The following is a 27763-nucleotide window of genomic DNA, read 5'->3' on the forward strand; positions in this document are numbered from 1 at the left end:
CAGTAATTTTGTCTATGTTTTGGTTATACATCAATACATTCAGTGTGTGATATTTGTATCAATATTGATTGCCTAGGAATATATTTTGCATTGTCTCTGTTACCCTGTCCTAGGAATCGACCTAAATATCTTACAGGGGGTCCTTGATACTTTCAAAGAATTTACCCACAGCTTGTCTGTGTGGGACTGTGTTGTGTTTTCTCATTATATGTATCATTCTCATATTGTAAAAAATTAGCTCTTCCCCCTATTTCTATCTTTGCCCTTTTCAATCTCTCCACTAGAAGCATTTCACTTATTCCGTTCGTTTCGACTTGCATCTCTCTTTCTTCTGTCATAATCAATATCTCTACAAAGTGCGTGCAGATCTATACCATAAAGCTACTATGGATAAACTTAGAACTTTCGGTTTTTCAGATGAAGACTTCGCTGCACTTGTTGGTAGTAGCAACACCTTTAGCAGCAGCACAAACATTAGTATTCAAAACAATGATGACATCCTAACAGTATCCAATTTAAAGAAAAAATAAAAAGGATGGAAGCTCATGGGGAATTTATGATAGAATATCTTAGAGCTGGAGTTATTCCCCAAGGGCTCCGCGTTCGCAATATTCCCGGCCTCTTCTTTCAACATAAACCCTTTTTAGAGAAATGGAGTATGATTGCAAGTAGATGCTCAAGAGATCTAATGATCCTAATAATAGAGACAGAAAAAGAATTAGTGGCATCTCTCAAACTTGAACTTTTGGAACTAGAGGATAAAATTAAGAAATCTAATAGTGTAGAAGATGCAAAAAAGAAATTGGAGGAATCTGAAAAAGAGTTAGCATCGTTTGCCGAATATTTAAATAAACGTAAAACAGAAAAACTGACAAAAGACAAACGGTTCTACTCTATAGAAAGAACTTATCCATATCTTGGAGAACATTTTTATAAATCTAACCAATACATAAATGAAAACACATCGAAGAGTCAAAAAGTTATGACCTTCTCTGATACTTCTGATTCAGAAGGAGAAAGCAACCCAAATTATTATGAATCAGACGGTAGATATAACCCTTCGAATCAAACCACACGTAAGCCTTTTTTAGGACAACGTGGGAACAACAGAGGACGTCAGAGAGTGAGATTCCAACCACAGTCCAGAGAAACCTATCAGAACTACCACCATCAATCAGACCCTCAACAATTCCTAGAGACTCGCAACAAACAATACTGGAGATAAAAGAAACTATCCCCATTTTTAATCTATCATCACATACTTTAGATCCAGTAACTAACACAGTGTTATCTAAAGGACTATCCTTTGTTCCTCATGCTTCCGTTAATAAATTTGAATTATATCAAGACATGTTTTCGTTTTTCGAAAAATTAGATTGAAAAAGTTTTTCAATGAGGAAAGAGATTCTTCTCAAAATTTGAACACTGTACAAGAATTATCACTACCCTCCACTTTTCTTCCATCTTTGGACCAAATTGGTCCTGAGGTTGCTATTTTTGAACATGTGGTTTTGAAACGCTTGGATCAAGCAACCCGATTCATTCCTAAACCCTTGTACAACCTAAATAAGGAAGAATTCCAATCTTTAAAAACATTAGCCAATAACAAGGACATTATAGTAAAAAGTTGTGATAAGGGTGGAGGAATTGTGATTACTGATACAGATAATTACAAATCAAAGATGCAAGCAATGCTAAATGACCAAAAATTCTATACAAAAATAACATCCAATCCCATGACTAAAGTAATACAAGAAATATCTATATATACTAGGGCCGCATTAGAGGCAGGCCACATTAGTAAAAAAGAATTTGAATTTTTAAATCATTCAGATAGAAAGACACCTTGCATCTATGGAATTCCCAAGACACATAAAAGTATACATGACCCCCCGTATAGACCCATTGTGTCCACAATCGGTTCAGTCACAGAACCACTGTCGAAATTCCTAGACAATAAAATTAGACCATCTGTTTGTCAGATCCCTTCATTCGTGCATGATACACGTGACATCATTAACAAAGTAGAAGATCTTCATTTTAATCCAGCCACAGACATTTTAGTGACCCTAGATGTAGAATCTTTGTATAGTAATATACCTCAAAAAGAAGCACTGGAGTCAGTCCTTTGGTTTATTGATGAATACAAGATCCCCTGTTCCAAACCTTTTTTCACCAAATGTCTATGGACAGTCCTCACAGAAAATACGTTTGAGTTCGACCAACAATTATATCGCCAGACTAAAGGAGTTAGTATGGGAGCTTCGGTTGCTCCCACAATAGCCAATATTTATATGGCTCTGTTTGAGAAAAAATATATCTACAATGAAGTGGCCCCCTTTTTTGAGTCGGTTTCCCATTGGTCCAGATATATTGATGACATCTTCTTTATCTGGACCGATGGGGAAGACACTCTTGGTGAATTTTTGTTGTGGATAAACTTGGCTGATACAAATCTTAAATTTACAGCTCACAGTAGCACACAACAGGTGGAATTCCTAGATATCTTTATCAAACACAACTCGGGAAAACTACAAGTAGAGTTATTTACCAAACCAACGGCTAAAAACACTCTCCTTCATTTTGACAGCTTCCACCCGCGATCACAGAAAGATAGTATCCCGTTTTCCCAATTTTTAAGGGTGCGCCGCAATTGTACAAACTTGTCGGACTTTGACATTCAAGCAGAAAAAAAGAAAGAAACATTTTTACTCCGTGGTTATCCACGGAGATTAATTAGAGAATCCTACAAACGAGCCCGCTATTATGATAGGGATCATCTCCTTACTAACAACACACGTAGAAAGAAAGATCAATTAGTCTGCATTACTAGACACTCCACCTTAAATGCCACTGTGAAACAAATAATCAATGCCAATTGGCATATTTTAAATAGTCGTCCGGAAGTAGAAAAGAAGATAGCCAAACCTTTATTCGCTCACAGGAGGAATAAAAATCTAAAAGATATGATCGTGCATTCAAGGTTTAAATCTGACACTCCTTTTATTCAAAAAACCATAGATGGCTTGAAACCTATTAGAGGTACTGTGAGATGCTCTACATGCAAATCATGTGATCAGGTTTCGGAAGGTGAAATCCTAATACATAATGGCTATAAGATCCAAGCACCACAACTATGGAATTGCAAAACACAAAATGTGATTTATCTCATTTTGTGTCCATGCAATCTTGGCTATGTTGGTGAAACATCCAGAGCTGCCCATATCCGTATAGCTGAACATCGTTCTGCTATCCGCAAAGCGAAAATGTCCGCGCCTTTAGTTAAACACTATTTAGACGTAGGACATAAACCAGAAGAAATTAAATGGTGGATTTTAGAGAAAATCCACATTTCAGAGAGCAGCGGTGGTTGTAAGGTACGTAAAAAAAGGGAGGTTTTTTGGATTTTTGTCCTGAATACATTCCATTGCGGCCTTAATAATGAATTGCCTTGGGAGAATGCCATCTGATATGGACTATTCAATTCCTGTTCCACTGATTGCATACTGAGTTCACTAATCTTTTCAGAATGTGCATGTATCTACAGCCATCTGATATGGACCATCCAATTCTTGTTCCACTTATTACATACTGAGTTCACTAATCTTTTCAGAATGTGCATGTATTTACAGCTGTTGCTGGTAGGTTTAATCTTCCCAGGATTCTTATGAATAAAGTTTACACCAAAAGAAATAGATTACAATAGTGATTTCCATTCCTTGGTATATAATAATTTCTAGGTAGTAAACATAAACGAGATATTCTATGTACTGATTTACTACATACAATCAGTGCCAGGCTGGCTAAATAGCGATATCCAAACAATAAAGTTTTATTTGATTTAGAAAAAAGTCCCGTTCCTATGAGACACTTTAGGAGCCAACCACATCATTATGGTTGTCGTCACTTATTGCGTTCTTTTTAGACGTAATTTCATCGGCACGTCTCGACCACATGACAGAGCGACGTACCGCCGTACTGATTTAAACGCCTAATTCAACGCTGACTCACACATATGGAGAATAACGCTCCGTAAAAGAAAAGAGCACGTTGAGGCGCGTCCTTTCCCCTGAAGGTCTTTCATCATTAGGTGAGTTTTATTGTATCCCTTTGTTACCGCAAATACATTAGAGGCCTCGTTATAGTATAGTACTCCCTTTCGTGCTATTAAACTCCTGCCATCTACCGTAACATCATAATGATACCATGTCGCCTCTACTTTACCATCTGCAGACCGTAATTTGGTGGCAAAGAAGATAAAACGCCCATATATCAGTGCAAAAGGCGCGCACTCTCCCCATGAAGGACCTGTATCACTAGGTGAGCTCTACTGAATTCTTTTGTTAATGTAAAGACATTAGGAGTCCCTGAACAGTATAGCACCCCCCTTCTCGTGACTAAAAAACTCTTGTCAACTACTACAATATTAGGTTTTTGATTTAATAATTTTATCATTTGCAGTCCGAAAAAAAGTCATGCTTGCCGAAGATAATCGGTTCGGAATATTATTAATCATTAGGTAACTATGTGCAGACTTTAGACATCAACTATCTATTATCGTTAATATTCAACAAAAATAAACCCTCTTCTTCTTTATCCATGTTTCTTTTTCCCTCAGTGAACATTCAATTAACAAGCATCAGCTTCCGAAAATCCTTTTTGCTTTAACTACTGTTACGAGTAAGTTTCTCCTTTAGGCTATATGTTTTGATTTCCAATTCTTGGGTGTTATCTTTTTCACATCAGATCTAAAATATCTCCTCTTGGGATTTTCTTGTTCTTCTTGAATCATTTGTTCTTCTTGAATCATTTGGTCCTTTTATCATCACGGGGTATATATCTTCCTTTCACCCATCTCTTTATATTATGCCTACATTGGTTGCATTTCCGAATAGTACGTGTATTTCAGTTCCAATTCTATCCTCTCTTTTTTCTTTTTTCTTTAATCTTTCTCTACTCCATTATTTTGCACACATATCTTTAGTTTGTTTTCGCTATTCTTGGAAGAGCTAATTTTATAGCCAATGTTATAGCTAATTTTATAGCTAATCTTGTTATTTTCGAAATGATGTTATATTATTGTTAAGCCAGTGTACCTTTCATTTTCAGGAAATTTGTGTGGCTTTCCTGACGAAGGCGCTAGTGCGCCGAAACGCGCGTCGAAGACAATTCATTGCCGCAATTCTATTCTTATGAATTCTTAATGTTGAATGTTTGTATTTGTCTTTCACTTTTTTATCTTTTCACTCAAGATTGTGTTTATTGAAGTTTTTTGTCATTATATTTGAATTATACAGTGTATAATTTGTTAATAATTTGTCAAACTTTTTTATATTTTTAAGAAAACATGTTTCTTTTTAAATGTCGCATAGTGTATTAGTTCTATGCTTTTTTAAATAAAATACTAATTGTTATTGATAATAAAGATAAAAAAAATGTCATTACTACATGGTACACTGGCTCTCATTAACAGTAATTTTGTCTATTTTTTGGTTATACATCAATACATTCAGTGTGTGATATTTGTATCAATATTGATTGCCTAGGAATATATTTTGCATTGCTACTATGAACTTGAGCCCTGCATAGAGATGTGCATGTAACACAAGTAGAAATCACCCTTATCATACATTCCGGAGGTTGACTTCTCTCTACAAAGTCCACGGTCCCATATTCCATTACATGGAGCCACACAATGTATGCAATTAACATAATGCTTGCACTCTGATGCTCAGAGGCACACACATTGTAGCTTCTGGGAATAGAAAGGAAGCAGTGAAATAGAGTTGAATATCTATTTGTGAAACTTACCTGTTCCTCTGATGGGCCATACAGATGCACATACAATGGAAGGACCTAATTTACCAGGGCATCCAGCTCCTCTGGAGTGAAGGCAGTGGGCATCTTCCCTGCAGTTTGTCCCATGGTTGCTCCCAGAGGTGGCGAACAGCAGCTAAAAATGAGGAGGTTGTGATAGCAGCAGTGTCAGGATGCAAGTGAGCTATTTCTTCAACAGCCGCGTATATGTATGCCACATGCTTCAGCGTCGGCGCACACAGCTATTGGGCCACAACCATCACTATCCCCAACGTTAACCTCTTGCTTTGTTCGCCGTGCATGCAACCGCCTACCGTGTTGTTGACTTCTGCAAGCTGCATACGTTTGACATTTCCAATTCGTTAGGTCAGGCATCCGCCATGTTAGTGGTTGGGAAAATTGTACTGTTGACAGTTAAGTGTTTCACTAGCACTGCAAATGAGGGTAAATATTTTTACATTTGAAATGCCCTGTTCCCATGTCATGTCCAGTACAAAATTGTATCTGTGCTGTGCATTACTGTGCACATAGGCAAAATGTGCACAGCACAATGTACACCGCGATTGGTGGTATTTAACATGAACTGTTATGCTACCCACACTATAGTGGCAATATACAATTTCAGAATTGATGATGTGCACAGTTCTGTTACAGACCTGTGAAGGCAACCTAGAGGATGTTCAAGATTTGACAATGATGATGTAAAATGTGTGCTGCTTCATTTAGCATTGATGTTCAGACACAAGACTTTTGTCTTACTCTTAACGTATACTATGCTGCACACTGTGACCAAAAAACATTTTTGTGTTACTCCTCACATAGGTACCCATGGAGAGGGAGGAGATGCCAGGCTCAAGTGTGCAGCACATTTCTAGACCTTAACACCATGGAAGATCCAGATGTCACCCAGACATTTCCGTTTGAATCAGAAAACAACCCTGGATTTAAGCCATCAGTTGGAGCTTGGCTTCCTACCTCTCATCAGCAATCCTACATCAATACCACCACTTGTTAAACTTTGTTGTAGTTGTGACATCAGCTGAGGTATAGTGCTGTTCTGCAGTACTGCAGAACAGCCCCTTACTTCAGGTGATGTTACAACTACACTTAAGTCAAGAAACAGAAATCCTCTTTGGCAGAATCAATCAGATCATTTACATCCACACAATATGTCCATACCGCATCATCAGTGCATAAATGTACAATATCTCAAATTCTTGCAGCAATATTTATTAGTATCATAAAAACAATTCAATTAAAACATATTTGTGTTTAAAAAGCTTGAGAAATTGTTTGCATACATTATACACAATCAATTGTTATACATAAAAACGGAACATAAGAATACATATAATGTATCACAAGAGAAATAAATAACAGGCACGTACTATTTCACAATTTTTCTGCACAAAAGCGGGAGAGAGCAGAAGACAAAAATGTTCATATCATTGTACAGACACATGATTATCTGGCAAAGTTGAAATGCTTTGCATTATTGTTTTCATTAAGTCGCAGATATCCTAGCGATCTAGTGTCTATACATTAAAGGCATCGACGCGTTTCGGTTGGTAGCAGTCTATTAAAACCACCTTCTTCAGGAATGTTGATATCTCCCAGCTATCAATTGTATTATATACATTACGCAAACTCAGAGACAAAAAAAAATGCAAAAACATAAATCAAACATTAGAATTTTTCTAAATTTCTAATTTCAATAAAAGTCATTTATATTCTGATGATACAGTCATAACCAGAAACAAGCAGAATCATACTACTACACTCAGACCCATATTCTCGTACCACCCAGGTGTGGAGAATTCATTAGGTGTAAAACATTTCCAGGTTTGTTTCTGAACAATGCAAGCTCCTGAGTATTTTCTACGTACTCTAAGGCTTTTTGGATACGTGTGACCTAATTTCTCTGGTCCAGTGTCCCAATAAAAAGTTTAAAATCTACAAAAGAACCATATCATTTATTGGTAGGGCATCATAGATATCACCAAAACACTACAGGCCCAGACTATGGGAAATGGTTAAATGTATATTTCATAGATGACACCCTGTGCCAGTAGCGATACAAAAGGAGGGGTCAGTACCTGTAACATTAAAAACAATACCCCTAAGTATCCAAATGGATATTTTGAATAGGGTCGTGCCTACTATCCATTTTTAAGACTAATACATACCTCTCTTCCATATCTCAACGGTCTGTTAGACTATGATTTTCCCACGAACTTACAGATGGTCACGGTCCTCACAGGTCAGTTACCTCGTCCCTTCTGCTTTCGGGATTATTAAATCAAGATTCCAGTACTCCAAACAAATATATCTATATTAAAACCTGACAGATATATTGACTGACTAAATCACTTTACCCTATGTCCTTTACAATAGAGTCTTTCATTTCATGTTATCGCAAATATTTGATTTAATCATATTTAAACCCCTCTATGTCAGGAATATACACTTCCAGTGCCTTAAAGTCTTCTATGAATATACAAAAAAAGGTGCTTACCGACGCTTCGTTTTAACAACAGAGTCCTCCCACGATATTGAGGTACACCTTAAATACAGAGTGAGCGTCTAGAACTACTTCGAGTTAGAAAATCTAAATAATATAAACCACCAGCTCTAATGTCAGTTCTTACCTTCTTTAACATGATACCACACGGGGACTGCAACTACATTTAAACCGCGGGTTTGAGAGTACTGATTTTAAACCCATCCGCCTGCACCGCACGTGACCGCAAATCAGCCTATCACTGCTTTTCAGCTTACATAAACGATGTAAGAGCTTAACTACCGATCACCTAAGCCTTTTCTCGCAACAAATAGAAGTGCCATTTTGGAACAGTTTAAAACCTACAATTAGGTGGATTGAGACCTTACTAATATTCGAAAATTGGCTAAGAAAAAACAATTGATTGTTTCTTTTTTCTCTCTTCTGTTTCTATTAATAATGGAGTCCCTATCATCAAATCTGGCCCGTTTAAAAGAATGTGGGATCAATTTCTTAGGGTAACCTCTCTCCTTAAATTTTGTTTTCAATACCTCTGAGTGTTTATAGAAATCTTCAATCTTTGAACAATTTCTTCGAAGGCGAAGAAACTGACTGAATGGAATATTATCCTTCTGGGATTTTGGATGAAAACTCGAATAGTGAAGTAATGTAATCTTATCTGTCTGTTTTGTATATAACTCCACCATTAGAGCACCATCTTCGTCTTTTATTGATATATATCTAAAAAAACAAACCCTGGATCTACTTCATTGGGACGTGAATTTTAGGTGTGGGTCCCCCAGATTAGGCTGGGTCAGTCAAATGTTCATACTGCCTTCCCAAATACAGAAAATGTCATCAATGTAGTGGTATCAGCCCGGTACATTCTCATAAAAAGAGGCCAACTCATTATAGATATGCTTACTTTAAATTTGCCCACATAGAGACAGGCCAGACTTGGTGCTTAAGTGGCCCCCATGCTGGTCCCTTTCTTTTGTCTGTAGAGCTGATGTTTAGAAAGGGAAATATTATTTTTAAGGATCATTGAGGCAGTCTACAATTAAATCCTTATTGGCTCCGTCCACGTCCAGAGCAGTCACCAGAACCTGTATCATTTCTATTGTGTCATCCACAGGGATATTCGTATAGAGAGACTAAGGGGTCCATTACAAAGTCTGCCCGCCACCGCAACTGCAAACGGGACCGCCAGCAAGAGGTGTGGCGGTCCCACAATGGCAGTTAGAATGCCACCACCATGGTATATTGCATTGCGGCGGGCGGTGCTGTAAGCAGCACTCGCCATAATGCATTATATGCATGTTGTGCATTCGCGTGCACAACGTGACAGGCACCGCACGGTGCCTGCCATCTTGTCCATGCCAATGTTGGGGGGTACCATAGGTACCCCCCAACTGCAGCCCGACCCCCCTGGGGGCCAGCAACAGGCCCCCGAAGCGAAAACCTCATGCCTTTCCATGGCAGAGTCTCCACCATGGAAAGGCATTGAAAATTCCTCATGCTAATATGGATGGCAGTGCCTGCAAGGCACCGCCACCATATTATGGGCATATTATGGGCCTTTTCCACCCGGTAGGCAATCGGGATGATTGCCTACCGGCAGAAATTTGGCGGACGGCCCGCCCGCCATACCAATGGACCCCTAAATTTCCAGGGCAACTAGACACCGAGTCACTCTATTAAAGGATTTTCCCTCCAGCAGTGAAATTATATGAGAGAAATCTCTCACGTAAGACTTAAGACCACTCACTATTGGACATAGGAAACAATCAATATATTTACTCAAGAAGTGAGTCAATACTGCTCACATTTGATATCATGGGTGCGATTTTTGTGAAATTTTGGAAGACCATAGATTGCGGGGATTCTTGGCTGGGTGTTATTTGAAAACCTGCATTCTTCCTCACATATAAAGTTATTGTCTCTTGCTTCTGTAAGTAGTTGTAAACAATCATTAGACAGGCTAGTAAGTGCATCTCTCTGAACCTGTTCATCGTGTTCTTCACCCTCCAAAAGGCTCAAAATCCACTTTTCATAATCCAAGGAGTAAAAGAGGACCACCCCTCCACCCTTATCTGTGGGTTTGATGGTAAGATTAAAGTCATATTTGAGAGTCTGAATAGCCTCCCTTTCGGTCTTACTTATGTTCTGAGAATAGGACTGGTTTTGCCCTGAAAGGACACTTTGTATACCAATTTCCACTGTTTTTTCGAATAACTTTATATTCTTCCCTACTTGTGCCAAAGAGGGGGCATAAGAGGATTTGGGTTTAAGACCAGATGCACTAACGGATTCTCTGGAAGGACGACCTTCAGAAAATCTTTAAAGTCATACCTTTCTGAAAAAGGAACGTAAATCCTTCCCCAGTTTGAATCTATTGACCTGTATCGAGGGAACAAAACTAAAACCTTTTTCTAAAACCCTAATCTCCTGTATGCTAAAATCCTTGCTTGATAGATTTATTAATGGTGCTCTGCTTGGTGTTAATATGTCTGGTTCCATGTCCTCAGATATTCCTGTGGTGGAGGACCCCGAGTTTGTTGTCCCCTCCCCAAGTTCCCATTGTATTGTTGTCCTCTCTTTGGCTTCTGATAAAAAAAAAAACCATATTCTTTGGTGTTTCTTTCCTCCCCTACTATAGATTGGTCTATTGCTAGGTCTTTCCCATCCATTGTCACTCCTTTGTTGATAATAATTCTCTTTCAGGTATGGATATGTGGTTTCATAATTAAACCTACCCATATCCTTTTTCAGTTTATTAGTTTTTCTATTTATCAAGTAGTCTCTGTATCCTTCTACATCTCTGTTTAGAGCATCAAGCTTCTTTTTTAGCCTCATCTAAGTCTGTATTATCCCTCAATTCCGCTTCCAATTTATCGATAGCCTCTTTTACGATAAATATTCATTCTTAAGCCATTTCGATAATAACTAAGGAGCATCCTGTCACGACTACATCTATTGGAGATCTGAGTTCATGTTTCTAAAAATGTACGATTCTCCACGAACAGGCCTGGTACATTGTGTACCTATGATCCAATAGGTATAGTACCAGACTTCAAATATTCAATCAGGAAGTCAGCATGGGCTTCGGTACAAATTTGTTTTTTTCTTTAAATTCACTAATTTGCCCCAGTTTTCACTCTTTCCAGTGACAACCATAATCGTGTTTCCATTCCTAGCATTAATCATTTTGTTTAATTGGTCCTCACTAAACCCGAAGGTCTTGAATTGATCCATGGGTACTAACAAACAGAGAAGAAATACTTAATCCTCAAAGGAGAACTCTCCAACCTATACAGGTTGTGCCAAATACATACAAAAAGGAGCATAAGCATACATATATTGTATCACAAGAGAAACACATAACAAACACATGCACAATTTCACAATTTTTCTGCACAAAAGAAGGAGAGAGCAGTAGACAAAAAAGTTCATATCATTGTAGAGAAACACCAGTAGCTGTCAAAATTGAAATGTTTTGCATGATCTTTGTCATTAACTCGCAGATATCCTAGCGATCTAGTGTCTATACATAAAAGGCATTGACGCGTTTCGGTGGGTTGCAGTCTATTAAAATCACCTTCTTCAGAAATGTTGATATCTCTCAGCTATCAATTGTATTATCTACATTACACATATGCAGAGATAAAAGAAAAATGCAAAAACATAAATCAAACATGAGAATTTTTCTAAATTTTCAATTTCAATAAAAACCATTTATATCCTGATGATACAGTCATCACCACAAACAAGCAGAATCATACTGCCACACTCAGACCCATATTCTCATACCACCCAGGTGTGGAGAACTCATTAGGTGTAATGCCTTTCCAGGTTTGTTTCTGAACAACGCAAAATCCTGAGTATTTTCTACTTACTCTAATGCTTTTTAGAGACAAGTGACCGAATTTCTCTGGTCCAGTGTCCGAATAAAAAAATTAAAATCTACAAAATAACCATATAATTTATTGGTAGGGCATCATAGATATCACCAACTCACTACAGGCCCATAATATGGGAAAATGTTACCTGTGCCAGTAGCGATAAAAATGGAGGGGTCAGCACCTGTAAACATTAAAAACAATACCCTTAAGTATCTAAATGTATATGTTGAATAGGGTTGTGCTCACTATCCATTTTTAAGACTAATACATACCTCTCTTCCATATTTCAAAGGTCGGTTAGACTAAGATTTTTCCACTATCTTACAGATGGTCTGTTTCTCGACTTTAGTCTATTTGGTCAATCAATCAATCAATCATTCATTTGTAAAGCGCACTACATACCCGTGAGGGTCTCAAGGCGCTGGGGGGCGCTACTGATCGAACAGCCAGGTCTTGAGCATCCTCCTGAAGGTCGTCAGGTCTTGGGTCTGTCGCAGGCTCAGTGGGAGGGTGTTCCAAGTCTTGGCGGCGAGGTGGGAGAAGGATCTCCCGCCAGTGGTTGTTCTTCGGATGCGCTGGACGGTGGCAAGTGAGAGGTCAGCGGAGCGCAGCTGGCGGTTGGGGATGTAGAAGGAGAGCCGTCTGTTTAGGTAGGCTGGGATGGTCTTGTGGAGTGCCTTGTGTGTGTGGATGAGGAGCTTGAAGGATATCCTCTTGCTGACGGGGAGCCAGTGCAGGTCCCTCAGGTGGGGGGTGATGTGGCATGGTACGTCGAGGATCAGTCGTGCCGAGGCGTTTTGGATGTGTTGTAGTCATTTGATGAGCTTGGTCGGGGCTCCCGTGTAGAGGGCGGTTCCGTAGTCGAGTCTGCTGCTGACGAGGGCCTGGGTGACTGTTTTTCTTGTATCTGTCGGGATCCATCTGTAGATCTTGCGGAGCATGCAAAGGGTGTTGAAGCAGGAGGAGGAGACGGCGTTGACCTGCTTAGTCATTGAGAGCGTTGAGTCGAGGATGATTCACAGGTTGCGTACATTGTCGGTGGGTATCGGGGCTGCTCCCAGTGCCGTCAGCCACCAGGAGTCGTCCCATGCTGAAGGGTTGGAGCCGTGGATGAGGACCTCCATCTTGTCCGAGTTCAGCTTCAGATGGCTGGTTTTCATCCAGTTGGCGACGGCCGTTTTTTCCTTCGTGGAGGTTGGCTTTGGCGGTGATGGGGTCCTTGGTGAGGGAGAGGATCAGTTGAATGTCGTAAGCGTAGGAGATTATGTTGAAATTGTGCTGTTGGGCGATGTGTGTGAGAGGGGCCATGTAAATTTTGAATAGTGTCAGGCTGAGGGCTGAGGGAGGATCCCTGGGGTACGCCGCAGATGATCTCGGAGGCTTTGGACCGGAATGGGGGAAGGCAGACACTCTGGGTTCTGCCGGATAGGAAGGAGGTGGTCCATTCCAGTTACATGTCTCGGATCCCTGCGACATGGAGGCATGTGCATATTGTGCGGTGGCAGATGGTGTCGAAGGCGGCGGAGAGGTCTAGGAGGATTAGTGCTGCGGTCTCGCTGTTCTCCAGCAGGGTCCTGATGTCGTCGGTGGCGGCGATGAGGGCAGTCTCGGTGCTGTGGTTGGCGCTGAAACCCTGACTGGGAAGGGTCCAGGATTCTGTTTTCTTTGAGGTATCGGGTTAGCTGTCTGTTGATGATTTTCTCGATGACCTTGGCCGGGAAGGGGAGCCGAGAGATGGGCCAGAAGTTGAGGTCTCTTGGGTCAGCCTTGGGTTTTTTCAATAGGGCGTTGAGCTCGGCATGTTTCCAGCTCTCTGGGAAGGTCACGTCTCGAGGGAGAGATTGATGATGTTGCGCAGGTGGGGTGCGATGGAGCTGCTTGCTTTGTTGAAGAGTGGTGCGGGAAAGGATCTGACGGAGAGCCGGAGTGGATTGTGCTCATGGTCTTGATGGTGTCATCGATGCTCACGGTGGCCAGGCTAGCAGGTGGTCGTGGCCGATGGTGTGCGGAGGGTCGGTTGTGTTGCTGTCTGTTGGTACTGACTGGGTGTTGAAGCTGTCGTGGATGTCTGCTATCTTGCGGTGGAAGAAGGTGGCACAGGGCTTGTAACGGCGGGATGTTGTTGGTGCTGGAGCTGGGGTTGGAGAGTTCCTTCACGATGTTGAAAAGCTCCTTGCTATTATGTGCGTTGTTGTAGAGGCGGTCTTTGAACGAGGTTCTCTTGGCGGCCCTGATGAGGTGGGGGTGGTTGCGGATGGCGTCCTTGTGTGCTGCGCAGTTGTCCGGAGTTTGTTCGCTGTGTCACTTCTTCTCTAGTTTCGGGCAGGCTTGCTTGGAGGCTAGGAGTTCTGGGGTGAACCAGCTGGCCATCTGCTGGTGTCTCTGTGGGGGGGGGTTTCTTCAGTGGGGTGAGGGTGTTGGTGCAGTCTTCGATCCAGCATCTGAGGCTGTTGGCAGCGTCGTAAGTGTTGGAGGGTTCGGTGGGTTGGCTGAGAGTGAGGTTTGCATGTAGTTGGTCTTCGGTGATTTTGCTCCAGCAGCGGTGGGAGATCTGTTGGGTGCGGTGATGTGTGGTGGGTTTCTGGAAGGTGAAGTGGATGCAGCAGTGGTCGGTCCAGAGGAGTTCGGTGGTGTGGCTGACGGAAACGTGTGGGCTTGAGGAGAAGACAGGGTCGAGCATGTGGCCAGCAGAGTGGGTGGGCAATGTGACAAGTTCCTTTAGTCCGAGGTTGGCGAGGTTGGCGATCAGGGTTGTCGAGTTGTTGTCGTTGTTGTTCTCAAGGTAAAAGGTCAGGTCTCCGAGGAGTTTGGGTGTATGAAGCGGGTACCAAGACAGCTTGTACAGTGATAGGATGGAAGTTATCTGGCTTCCATTGGACTTGTTTCTTGTGGTGTGTTGGTCCTAATGCAATATGTGTTCCATCATATGCTCCAACATAATGTTGTGCCCAATTCATACTATCCTGCATCCACATTGGCTAATTCCTCATTGTGTGTGAACTCGATGTAGCTGTTGAGTTTCCTCATTGTGGGCCAACTTGCTTGTGGCACATCACTGACACTTGTTTCTAACATTCCACCAGATGTAAGCAACACTGGATTTAAATGACCCTATGGACAGAAACTGTTGTACTGACATGTGTCTGTTTATTTGTTTATTTGATGTAGCATTCCTTTTGTGAGATAGGCAATATTGGATCCAGCTGATGATCTAAACCAAATTTATTGTTGCCTAATGTGAAGGATTTTGGCAGGTGTAACCCCTTCTTCCATGTTGTGAAAGTCTGCAACTGACTATGTGATTACTGACACAGAATAACTGAGTCATGTCTTATTTTCGATGTTTCTGACATCATGTCATCCTATGATTTAAATAATGGAGTAAAGATGTTCTCAGACCAGACAATTTTATGTATGTGGTCCAGGGTTGTACATTGTTTACATACAACCCATCCATGCTTCAAGAAGTCCCTAGTTTTGACATGGCAAAGTTAACATGGTTGTACATTCACACTGTTATAGGTGAGAATTACAACAGGAGACACTAATTTGGTGACATCTTTTTTTAATGTAGTGAACAAGGATAAGATCAAGAAATGACCTTAAAATTACACAGTGCAAACAGAAAAGTACTCCTCCCATCAGATATGGAAAGGTGAACAGGAATAGATCCACAATGTGAATGTGTAGCATAAACAGGAGAACATTAGGAGCAAGGTTTCTTCCTGTCAGTGGTGTTGTCTTGCCATCCTGAGCTCCTGCATTTTTGGGTGGATGTCCCCTCTTTTTGCCAGGGGGAGGATCTGGAGAAGCTGAGACAGAGGTGTGTGCAGGTGCGAGCTCTTCTAACAGGGCCTCCCTCTCTGTGGTTGCAGCAGATGTTCTTTGACCACAGGAAGGGGTAGATGCAGGTGGAAAGGCCCTACAGAGAGTGGAGTTGATGTCCTGCTGTACCCCAACCAGGGAGACCATGTTAGTGTTCATGCTGCACACCTCGCAGTGGCTGCCAACCACCTCGGTGTGTATGCTGGTAAATTCCTGGTATGTGTCCCTCTGTAGCATCTTGATTTCTCAGACTTCAGTCAATACCTGGCCCATGACACTTTGGGAGTCCAGGTTGACTCCCAGGACTTGGGTGATGGCAGCCTGGGTGTTGGTGTTCCCAGGGCCTCACTGTGCAAGCCCACAGCTACTCTGTCACTAGGTCTACCATCAAGGCTCTGTTCCGCTGGCACAGATTGCACCCTCCCACTGGGTCCTGGTTCCTCCATATCTAGTGTGGTGATAGCTGGGTTAGAATCCAGGACTGGGGGGCACAGGAAGGGACTGACTGTGCTAGGTTCACAGGTTGGCTGTTATTAGATTTGGGGGTCTCTAGTTGGTATAGGTAGGTACCTGTGACAAATAGGGACCCTTGCGTCTAGTCAGGGTAAGGGGCTACACTCCTAAATTAACCCCTGCTGACCCCCTTGGTAGCTTGGCACGAGCAGGCAGGCTTATCTCAGAGGCAGTGTGTAAAGCTTTTGTGAACACATACAGTTATACAGGGACAACACTACAAATGGACACCACACAGGTTGTATTATAAAAATAGGTATTTTTTTTATATAGATTTAACACAAGAGCAGACAAAAAAAATCCACAATACTGTACTCAGAAATAGTCTCTTAAATGTTATAAAATAGCTCAGTTCTCTCAAGTTGTAAATGCAACACTTTACTCTCAATGTACCTTAGATGTGTAGCGCAAAGAAAACAAAAGGGTTGCAGGGAAGGTGATGCGTCTGTTCCTTACACGCAGGGGAGTGGATGCCTCGGTTCCGTACTGCTGCGCAGGAGAGTTAATGCTCGCTTCCTTACTGTGTGGGGAGTTGAGGCATCGGTTTCTTACTGCTCTCCGGTGCGATGCAACACGCTGGCATCTCAATGCGATACTCTTCTCCGGTGCGATGCGACAAAATGGCATCTTGGTTGCAATGCGACAACGTTGGTGTAATGTGACATGCCCAACGGCCGTGCGGTGACTCGATGATCTTTGGAGCCGCGACAGGCCCTGCAACGCGCTCTTCCGGTGATGCGACGATGACCTGTGCGGCAGCATCCCGCTTCTCCAGCGATGTGCCGCGCTTCGGCGATGCAATGATGACAGCGGCAGTGGCAGCTCACATCTTCGGCGATGAGATGACAGCGGCTGCAGCGGCGACACGCTTCTCATTGTTGCGTCGCGCTTCCAGCTCCCAGGGACACGCAGTCTCTCAGAAGGCCCAGCATAACAGCAGGCACTTCAGTTCCCATCAAGGGAATTCAGGGGGGAGCTGGTTGGTGAAGTCTTGTATCCCTGAGACTTCAGGCAGGAGGCAAGCTCTAGTTCAATCCCTTGGAGATTCTTCTTCAAGTGGATAGAAAGCACACTCAGTCCTTTTCTCCTCTCTTTGGCAATGAAGCAACCACTGCAGGCCAACCCCCAAGCACACAGCACAGGGGTAGTCTCCTCCTTCAGCTTCCTGGTTCTTCTCCTCGGCAAAGGTTTGTCTTGATTCCCAGAAGTGATCTAAAGTTCTTGGGTCTGGGTCCCAATATTTATACTCCTTTTCCCTTTGTTCTCTGAAGGCAGAGAGGCCTTTGCCTATTCCAAACCAGTTTTGGTCAGTCCTGGAGCACTTTGTTGACATGTCTCCTTCTTTGCTTTCACGGTGCAGGGCAGAGACATCAGACGCACCACAGGAGGTGGAGCCAGCATTGTGGAGGGAAGGCACAGCCCTATTCAGGTCCCAGGTGCTACTACTCTAGATGCAGATCTCTCTATTCACCACTGGGCCACCTCACCCTGTCTCCTAGAATTCCCCAGCCCTGTCACTCAAACTCCAGACAAGGAATACACAGCCTAGTAGAGGCAGGTTTGAATGGTTAGACAGGAAAATGCCTACATTCTAAAAGTGGCATTTTCAAACACAGAATGTTAAAACCAACTTCACTAAAAGAAGTATTTTATCATTCTGAGTTCAGGCATACTAAACTCAAATTTCTACCATGTTCTCTAAGTCAGTTAGGATTATAAAATGCAATTACCAAACTGCCCATTCTGGCCTATGGAGAACAAGTAGCCTTTCAATACTTACAATGCACCCTTCCCTGGGGCCTACAATAGGGGTGACTAATATGTATAAAAGGGAAGGTTTAGGGACTGGCAAGTGGGTGCACTTGCCTAGTCAGCATGGCAGTACCAGACTGCACACAGGCTCTGCAATGGCAGACTTGAGACATACTTTACAAGCTGCTCCGGTGGGTGGCACAATCAGTGCTGCAAGCCCACCTGCAGCATTGGTCACAAGCCCTGGGCACACGCAGTGCACTGTACTCGGGTCTGACAAGTAAACCAATCAAGCCAATCATGGAGTCACTAATCCATATATCAATTTACCATAGGGAGCACTTGCACTGTGGCACTGAACAGCAGTGGCACAGTGCCCAAAGCATCTATAACCAGCAAAAACACATGAGGCAACAGCAAAAAAATGGAAGGGAGACCTACACCAATGGTGCCAGGTCTAACATGTGTCCCCTCCAGCTGAAATGTGGGGAGAACTACCCTACCTCCTGGGAGTTCTCATCACTAAGGAGGAAAAATCTGGACAGACCATCAGCGTTGGCGTGTTCTGTGCCGTTCCACCGTGAAATCCATTTCCCGTAGGGAAATGGACCACCTCAACAGCTTTGGATTCTCACCCCTCATCTGCATCAACCATCTGAGGGGCCTGTGGTCTGTCTGAACCCGGAAGTTAGTCCCAAACAAGCATGGTCTCAAATTCTTCAGTGCCCAGACCACAGCAAATGCCTCACGCTCAATTGCACTCCACCTCTGTTCCCGTGGAAGTAACCTCCTACTGATGAAGGCTACAGGTTGATCTAGGCCCTCATCATTAATCTGTGATAGAACAGCCCCCACACCATGCTCTGAAGTGTCTGTTTGCACAATAAACTCTTTTGAGAAGTTGGGTGCCAGGAGCACGGGTGCCATGCACATGGCAGTCTTCAGGGCATCAAAAGCTCGCTGACAGGTGTCAGTCCAAATCACTCTCTTAGGCTGCTTCCTGGAAGTCAGCTCTGTCATGGGTGCAACAATGCTGTCATACCCCTTGACAAACCTCCTGTAATACCCGGTGAGTCCTAGAAAGGCTCTCACCTCTGTCTGGGTTTTGGGGGGTTCCCAAGCCAGGATGGTTTTAATCTTGGGCTGTAGGGGCACCACCTGGCTGCTCCCAACCTGGTGTCCCAAGTACACCACGGAACCCTGCCCGTTCTGGCACGTACTCGCCTTGATCGTGAGGCCTGCTCTCTGCAGCGCCATCAACACTTCCCAGAGGTGGCGCAGATGATCTTCCCAACTGGCGCTGAACACTGCAATGTCATCCAGGTAGGCGGCACTGAACTCATCCAGTCCAACCAACACCTGGTTGACCAACCTCTGAAAGGTGGCAGGGGCATTCTTCATTCCAAAGGGTATAACCCAGAATTGGTAGTGCCCATCTTGTGTGGAGAAGGCTGACCTCTCTCTTGCCCCATCAGTCAAGGCAATCTGCCAGTACCCAGACGTTAAGTCAAATGTGCCGAGGTACCGGGCAGCCCCTAACCATGCAATGAGCTGTGGGGATGGGGTGTACATCAGTCCTGGTGACTGAATTGAGCCCTCGGTAGTCCATACAGAACCGCAGTTCTGGCACGACTCCCGGTGCGGCAACCTTTGGGACCAAGACCACTGGCCTGACCCAAGGACTGTTAGAGGACTCAATCACCCCCAATGCAAGCATCTTGGAGACCTCCTCCTTGATGCAAGCTCTCACCATGTCAGTCACTCTGTAAGTTTTGTGCTTGACAGGAAGACTGTCCCCAGTGTCTACATCATTGACGCACCAATCAGTGACACTGGGAATCAGGGAGAACAGGTCGTAAAACTGTCCCAGCAACTGGTGACAGTCATTCTGTTGCTCAGGGGTCAGGGTGGCACAGAGGGTTACTCCATCCACTGGCCCATCTTGCTCTGTTGCAGACAGGAGGTCAGGAAGAGGCTCAGTCTCCTCCTCCATTCCACCATTTGTTGCTAGGAGCATGCCCACTTTGGACCTCTCTAAGTGGGGCTTCAGGCGGTTGACATGCAGGACCCACAAGGGGTTCCTGGGAGACTGCAAGTCCACCAAGTAGGTTTCCGAACTCTTGCACTCCACCACCTCAAATGGTCCGGTCCACTTATCCTGGTGCGCACAGGGCTCCATGGGGGCCATGACCCACACTCTCTGACCAGGCTGAAGCTCTACCAGATTGGCATTCTGGTCGTACCACCACTTCATCTCCTCCTGGCTGGCTTCCAGATTCGCTATATACATCCTGGGGAGGTTTCCTGCGAGATTGCTCCCAGCCTTCCTTGACCAAACTCAAAGGTCCTTTCACTGGGTGTCCATAGAAAAGCTCGAAGGGACTGAACCCTAGAGATTTCTGTGGCACCTCACGGTATGCAAAGAGAGGGCATGGTAAGAGGACGTCCCATTTATGCCTCATAGGTTACTCAAGACCCATTATCATGCCTTTTAGGGTTCGGTTGAACATTTCAACCAACCCATTTCCGTGGAGGTGGTAAGGAGCGGTGAACTTGTAGGTTACACCACACTCCTGCCACAGGGACTTCATATACTTAGAAATGAAGTTGGTATCTCGGTCAGACACCACGGGCCCGATTCACAGAACTAACTTAAGACAAAATCCTAAACTTACTACTTTTGGTATTCACAGAAGTTAGGATTTTGTCTTAAGTTTGTCTTAAGACAAACTTAAGACAGACTTAAGACTGTCTTAAGACAGACTTAAGACAGACTTAAGACAGACTTAAGACAGACTTAAGTTAGGATTTTGTCTTAAGTTTGTCTTAAGTCTGTCTTAAGTCTGTCTTAAGACTGTCTTAAGTCTGTCTTAAGTTTGTCTTAAGACAAAGTTAAGAAAAATCCTAACTTCTGTGAATACCAATAGTAGTAAGTTTAGGATTTTGTCTTAAGTTAGTTCTGTGAATCGGCCCCCACCTCTCTAGGGAATCCTACTCGTGAGAAAATTCCCATCAGTGCCCGTCCCACCACGGGGGCCGTCACTGTCCTCAGAGGTATGGCTTCTGGGTACCGGGTGGCATGGTCCACCAAAACCAGGATGAACTTGTTGCCCATGGCTGTCTTGGGGTCCACTGGCCCCACAATGTCAGTACCCACCCGTTCAAAGGGGGTGCTGACCACAGGGAATGGCTGGAGAGGAGCCTTGCGCTTCCTCCCGCTCTTTCCACTTGCCTGGCAAGTCAGACAGGTCCTGCAATGAGTGTCTGAACTCTTGCACATTTGGGGCCAATTCAAAATGGGTGACAAGCCTTTCAAATGTCTTGTCCTGCCCCAAATGTCCTGCTAAAGGCACATCATGAGCCAGCCCTAGTAGGAAGGTTCTGAAGCGCTGGGGTACCACCAGCACACAGACTGACATAGGCTCAGCAAACTTAAACTCACTATACAGGAGACCATTCTCCCAGGAGATCCAATGTGATCCAGACTGATCACCTGCTGCCTGGTTTGCAGCCTGCTGCAGCAAACCCACAAGAGAAGGGCACTTGTTCTGCTCCTCACAGAACTCCTCCCTGGAGGGACCTCCTTCTTGCTGCCAATGGGTCAGCTCAGGCAGGTCTTATAGTTCAGCAATCTCTTCCCCGGTAGGCTGCAGGGCATCCCCCTCAGGGTCCACCTCCTCCTGGGCCATGGGAATCTCAGGGGCAGGTTTCCCACGCCCCCTAACTCTTCTCTTAAAGGCAGGTACCTGGGCCATTTTCTCAGGCTGCAGGTCCTCTTAAACACCCTTGCCGGCTGCCATAGACAGAGTGGTCACACGGGCCCACTCAGGCAAACCCAACATCTCTAAATGAGCTCTCCGCTCCACCTTAGCCCACCTTTGGCGAAGTCTCCCACATGACCCTTCTGGACCCGAGTGCTCACCCAGCTGTCCGCCTCCTCAGCAAGCTTCCTAGGGTTAGTCAGCTTGCTATCAATAAGATGCTTGCATAGCTCTGGAAAACAGTTATTAGACAAGTGCTCTCATGCTAACAAATCATAGAGCGCTTCAAACTTATCCACTTTGCTACCCTTCACCCAAACATCCAATGCTCTGCAAAAGAAAGACACATATTCCACCCAAGTGGTAAACTCCAGTTTTCTGCAATTTCTAAACCTTTGCCTGTATAACTCTGGGGTCAAACCAAATCTGGACATTAGGGCTCCCTTCATGTGGGTATAGGACATCTGCTCCTCTGTAGGTAAATCCAAAAAAGTGTCCCTCCCATTACTAACAAAGCGGCCCCACAACCACGCTCACAAAATCTTTCTCAGGGACCCGGTGGGCCAACATTGCAGCTTCATAAGCCCTAAACCATTGACCAATATCCTCATTCTTGTGGAAATATTTCACTACATCTTTGGGGATGTAAGCTCTTGCTTCTACCTGCACTGGCAGTATGCTGCCACCAGAGGGAGGAACCTCTAAACTTTTGGCCTTGAGTTCCAATTCCCTCAATCCTCTCTCATGCTCAAAATGCATCCTCTTGTCCTCTAAGGCTAATTTCTTCATCTCTAATTCCATCCCAAGCTCTATTTTCTTGCTCTCTATGTCTTTCTGCCCATTCATTTTGAGCCTAGCCAGCTCCAACTTATGCATCCTCTCCTTTGCTCTGTCCTCCAGCTCTCCTGGGGACAATCCTTTGGAAGAAACACTGCTGCCCACCCCTGAAGGTGCTTTCCCTCCATCTAGGCCCACTGGCCTCTCAAGCTGCTCATTCAAATCTTCTGTCTCCACTGTTGGCTCTTCAGGATGCTCAGGGGCATTCCTAGATTCCATCCAGGCCCTCAGAGCCTTTAGGAATTCCTCCCTCCTGGTGAGGCCTTTCACAGAGATTTTAAATTTCTTGCACAAAGCTTTGAGATGAGGCACAGTGTAAGTATCAATTCTCTCTTCTTCCAAAACAATGTCTACAGATACTATGGATGCTGACTTGCTCATTGTAGCAGAACAACGGCCAGTTCTCAGGAATCAAAAATAGAAAAGAAGTTCCAAGGAAAAATTATCTCAAAGTATGTGGTTGCGTTATGGTCTGCCCTCACTAGTAGTGTACACCAATCACTGTATATGAATCACAAATGCAAGTCCAAATCCTCACCGCTGACCACCAATGTTAGATTTGGGGATCTCGAGTTGGCATAGGTAGGTACCTGTAACAAATTGGGACCCTTGCGTCTAGTCAGGGTAAGGGGCTATACTCCTAAAATAACCCCTGCTCACCCCCTTGGTAGCTTGGCACGAGCAGGCAGGCTTATCTCAGAGGCAGTGTGTAAAGCATTTGTGAACACATACAGTAATACAGTGACAACACTACAAATGGACACCACACAGGTTGTATTATTAAAATAGGTATTTTTATATAGATTTAACACAAGACCAGACGAAAAAAATCCACAATACTGTACTCAAAAATAGTCTCTTAAATGTTATAAAATAGCTCAGTTCTCTCAAGTTGTAAATGCGACACTTTACTCTCAATTTACCTTAGAGATGCGTAGCACAAAGAAAACAAAAGGGTTGGGTTGCAGGGAAGGTGATGCGTAGGTTCCTTACACGCAGGGGAGTGGATGCGTCGGTTCCTTACTGCTGTGCAGGGGAGTTGATGCTCGCTTCCTTACTGTGTGGGGAGTTGATGCGTCGGTTTCTTACTGCTCTCCGGTGCGATGCGACACGCTGGCACTTCGATGCGATACTCTTCTCCGGTGCGTTGTGACAAAATGGCGTCTTGGTTGCAATGCGACAAGGTTGGTGTGATGCGACACGCCTGACGGCTGTGCGGTGACTCGATGATCTTTGGAGCCGTGACAGGCCCTGCAACGAGCTTCTCCGGTGATGCGATGATGACCTCTGTGGCAGCGTCCCGCTTCTCCGGCGATGCGCTGTGCTTCGGCAATGCGATGATGACCGCGGCAGAGGCGGCTCGCTTCCTCGCCGATGCGATGACAGCGGCTGCGGCGGCGACACGCTTCTCGTTGTTATGTTGCGCTTCCAGCTCCCAGTGACACGCAGTCTCTCAGAAGGCCCAGCACAATAGCAGGCACTTCAGTTCCCAGCAAGGGAATTCAGGGGGTAGCTGGTTGGTGAAGTCTTGTATCCCTGAGACTTCAGGCAGGAGGCAAGGTCTAGTTCAAGCCCTTGGAGATTCTCCTTTAAGTGGATAGAAAGCACACTCAGTCCTTTTCTTCTCTCTTTGGCAGAGAAGTAACCACTGCAGGCCAACCCCCCAAACACACAGCACAGGGGTAGTCTCCTCCTTCAACTTCCTGGTTCTTCTCCTCAGCAAAGGTTTGTCTTGATTCCCAGAAGTGATCTAAAGTTCTTGGGTCTGGGTCCCCATATTTATAGTCCTTTTCCCTTTGTTCTCTGAAGGCAGAGAGGCCTTTGCCTAGTCCAAACCAGTTTTGGTCAGTCCTGGAGCACTTTGTTGACATGTCTCCTTCTTTCTTTTCATGGTGCATGGCAGAGACATCAGACGCACCACAGGAGGTGGAGCCAGCATTGTGGATGGAAGGCACAGCCCTATTCAGGTCCCAGGTGCTACTCCTCCCACCCATCTAGATGTAGATCTCTCTATTCACCACTGGGCCACCTCGCCCTGCCTCCTGGAATTCCCCAGCCCTGTCCCTCAAAATCCAGACAAGGAATACACAGCCTAGCAGAGGCAGGTTTGAATGGTTAGACAAGAAAATGCCTACTTTCTAAAAGTGGCATTTTCAAACACAGAATGTTAAAACCAACTTCACTAAAATATGTATTTTATCATTCTGAGTTCAGGCATGCTAAACTCAAATTTTTACCATGTTCTCAGAGTCAGTTAGGATTATAAAATGTAATAACCAAACTGCCCATTCTGGCCTATGGAGAACAGGTAGCCTTGTAATAGTGAAACACGAAAATGGCTGTAATTCACTATTAGGACATGCCACACACACCAGGGCATGTCCTACCTTTTACCTACAATGCACCCTGCCCTGGGGCCTACAATAGGGGTGACTAATATGTATAAAAGGGAAGGTTTAGGGACTGGCAAGTGGGTGCACTTGCCCAGTCAGCATGGCAGTACCAGACTGCACACAGGCTCTGCAATGGCAGACCTGAGACACAATTTACAAGCTGCTCCAGTGGGTGGCACAATCAGTGCTGCAAGCCCACCAGCAGCATTGGTCACAAGCCCTGGGCACACGCAGTGCACTGTACTCGGGCCTGACAAGTAAACCAATCAAGCGAATCATGGAGTCACTAATCCATATATCAATTTACCATAGGGAGCACTTGCACTGTGGCACTGACCAGCAGTGGCACAGTGCCCAATACATCTATAACCAGCAAAAACACATGAGGCAACAGCAAAAAAATGGAAGGGAGATCCACGCCAATGGTGTCAGGTCTCACAGCCGTGCAGTGGTAGGCTGTGTTGTTACAGCTGTGGTGGGAGGTCCGTTGTGGGCAGAGTGAGCCCCACTGTTGGATTCTGCTCAGGCTGGCCAGATGAGCCAGGAACGTCATCCAAGTCCACCTCTTCAGGAGTGTTGTCATCACTGAGGACTTTGTCCTGGGGTGGAGAGGAGCTCTGTTCGTTTTCCAATATCTGTGCAGGTGCAGTGGCGGATTGACCTGTTGAGAAATAGAGAACATTTTCGGTGGTGGACGTAAGGTATACACATCCACGTTATTTGTGCCAAAGTAAATGGAGACCTGGAGTGGAACTAAATAGACATAGGTGAGAATTGTCATCTATTTGAGTGGAGATGAAGTTGATAACTATACATTTGTAGACATTATATTGATGTCGTATATTTTATTAGCTCATTACATGTGCTGATGTGTGATATTTTATCTTTAGGGATAGACATACCATCTCCAAACCTCTGCTACAAGCACAGTGTAGTCATAAAGTGTACTTGTCAATTCCAAGGCCTAGTTAAGTCTAATACAGGCAAACCTTCAGTTTGGTTGTATATTTAATAGTGTTCATCATGTGAGAACTTCAGTGTCAAGGGGTCACCTGCCACTGCTAGTCAGCTGTGTTTCCTTAATGGCTCACATACTTTTCAGGTACATTGTAGTTATGGTGTCACTCATGCCATCAGTAGTTTCAGTTGATGAGACCAGGTCATCCTCAAGCAAAGTATTAAGACACATTCTGAGGGAAGCATTGCCTATACATTGCACAGTCCATGATGAATGTAGATCAGTAGTGACATGACAGACAAGTGAGAAGGGCAAAATGAGTCTAGCATCTTAGTTAGCGTTGCAGTGACTGGGCCTCATGGTAGCTCTAGTCACTTGAATATCACTTTACCAACACTTGAGAAATGGTAAGCTGCCTGATGTGGAAAGATCAGTAGTGGCATGGCAGACAAGTGAGAACGGGCAAAAGAAGTCTAGCATCTTGGTTAGAGTTGCAGTGACAGGGTCTCATGGTAGTTGTAGTCACTTCAATCTCACTTTAGTAACACTTGACAAACGGTTAGTGTTCCATACCTGTAGGCAACATGCATTTGAAATGGACCATACTTTTAAATATTTGCCCATATCATGGGTCCTTGATTGATATTTTAATGGTAATCCACTTACAAACAGCATTGCAACATGCGGCATGTCATGGAATTGGATACATGTAAGGAACGTGGTGGCAATTACTGACATGTAATTACAAGAGTCCACTTCCTCATCTAGGTTGGCCAAGACCTTCTGATCCCAGGGAAAGAATTGTAATGGTGTACTAGGAGGGACACCGGCAGTCCTCCAAGACTCCAAGTGGTGGTGTTGTACCCGGTATGCACCCTGAGCCTGAGGTCAGTTCACCTCCTCCTTATCACCTCCTCCTAATGTTGTTCTGTGTGCGCAGGGTGTTGCCAACAGCATCCACTCTGTTGACTATCGTGTCCCACATTTCAGATTTCTAACTGAGAGGAGTATGCTGGATTTGGGAACTAAAAAGTTGTACTACTCTAATGATTTCATCCACCATGAATGTCAACTCTTGCTCAGTGAAGCGTTTTTTTTTTTTGCCCAACATGGTAAAAAAAAAATGGGAGTGGGAATATGAATGGAAAAACAAACAAGTGATAGAGGTAAAAGGTGCAAACAAAAAAATTGCAGGTGGCGGAGAGTGGTAAATGGGAAGATGAAAATGGGTAGCTGACAAAAGGGCTGTCTGTCTTGCTGAGCTGCAGGTGTGAAGCAAACAATGCTGGTCAGGGATGGTATCAGTATTATAGTGTGATTTGCCGGCATGTCCACTTGCCAAAGCACATCAGGTGTGTAGTTTTCAAATCCATCCAATGGTCTCTGTAGTGGTGTTTTTTTGCACGTACTTGGCAGTCAACCGTCTTTGGGTAACTGCTGTTTGTTAACCGCTGCTGGGAGATTGCGAGTATGACTGTGTAGTCAAAATAGTCTCTACAGGTAGA

General features: G+C 44.2%; 1 long non-coding RNA gene across 1 annotated transcript in view; it reads right to left on the reverse strand.

Annotated features, from left to right (window-relative positions):
- LOC146817317 (uncharacterized) overlaps nt 1–27763 on the reverse strand; it is a 348140-nt gene that overhangs the window by 222241 nt on the left and 98136 nt on the right. Inside the window, exon 2 of the long non-coding RNA XR_014962530.1 lies at nt 5812–5953. This is a non-coding gene — a long non-coding RNA (uncharacterized LOC146817317). The remainder of the gene's footprint in view (nt 1–5811; nt 5954–27763) is intronic.

This window comes from Triturus cristatus, chromosome 6, assembly GCF_964204655.1.
Source record: "Triturus cristatus chromosome 6, aTriCri1.1, whole genome shotgun sequence".
Taxonomy (NCBI): Eukaryota; Metazoa; Chordata; class Amphibia; order Caudata; family Salamandridae; genus Triturus; species Triturus cristatus.